Genomic DNA, 1276 nt, shown 5'->3' with positions numbered 1-1276 from the left:
GATCAAGGCTTTGGACATGTTTTTATCAGAGTATAACATTATAACATGATATAAAACTCAAAAAAGTTGATCTTACATGATATTGACCCTTTAATAAAATACACTATGTCCTTAAGACTGTAGTTTGGTAGGGACTATTTCCTGATGCTGTCCACAGTCTAATCTAGGGTTGGACCAAGATAATTTGGTTGACGTATATTTTAAATGGTCTTTTTGTGAGACTGTGGACAAGATCACAATCCTTACGTTAGAGGGAAACAGAAAAGTAAGAGCAGTTTTAATATAGCTTCTATGATTTCAAATCAAAAGCTGTTGAATTATACAGGTTGTTAGTCTTTGGGTGTTACTGATATTGTTAGTCTGAATGAGAAAATCKACCTTCAGTGATCCAAAAATCAGTTTCAGATAGTCGTCACCCCACCCCCCTTTCTTTATTTTTATTTTAAAAAATTTTTATCAGCTCATAAACAACACAATAAATGGATCTGGATTTTTTTTATTAAAGTATTGATGTTGCATGAGATAAAAAAAAAAAAAAATTCCAGATGCTAACTGCATTCAAAAAGTACAAATTTCACAGTCAGATGGAGCCAAATTCATCAAAATGCCCAAAGCTTGAACATGTTGAGGATACTGTCATCATGTGGGCTTATTGCAACTAATGATAATAATAATAATGTTTTCCTAACAATGTTCAGCTCTGATGGGTCGCACTGTGTCAGGTCACTACGCTGAATGAGTTTGCTTTTGGTGGAGGAGGAAAAGAGCACTCTCAAATATGACAACCAACTGGTTTTTGACATACTGGTTAATAAAAAAGACATATTTGAAGCTGTTGTTTAGGAGGGTAGAATGTTACAATCAGGTTAGTGCAGATGTACTACAGATGTACTACAGATGTACTACAGATGTACTACAGATGTACTACAGATGTACTACAGAGCAGGAGAGATTACACAAACACAAACCCCAAAGAAACGTTCAGCAGATGAAGCTGTTGGGTGTAAACAGTCTCTTTTTTTATGGGATGTGTTTCCTAGAAGCTAACTCTGTGAACATGAAACTCCAGAGTACATGATGTATAAATTACAGTTGAATAGAATGTTCATATTAGAATATAAGATAAACAATAAGGACAATGAATATTATAATGTATCTTTATCAAGGGTTCCAAATAAAGTTCCCATGGAAAAGACTGAAGACGGTGTCTTTGTGAATGAGTGAAGAGACGTTTTTTAGCTGTGATAATTTTATTGCTCACATTTCTGCTGAATAC

This window comes from Austrofundulus limnaeus, unplaced genomic scaffold (genome assembly GCF_001266775.1).
Source record: "Austrofundulus limnaeus strain Quisiro unplaced genomic scaffold, Austrofundulus_limnaeus-1.0 Scaffold693, whole genome shotgun sequence".
NCBI classification, from domain to species: domain Eukaryota; kingdom Metazoa; phylum Chordata; class Actinopteri; order Cyprinodontiformes; family Rivulidae; genus Austrofundulus; species Austrofundulus limnaeus.
Note: the sequence above shows the minus strand (reverse complement) of the source record.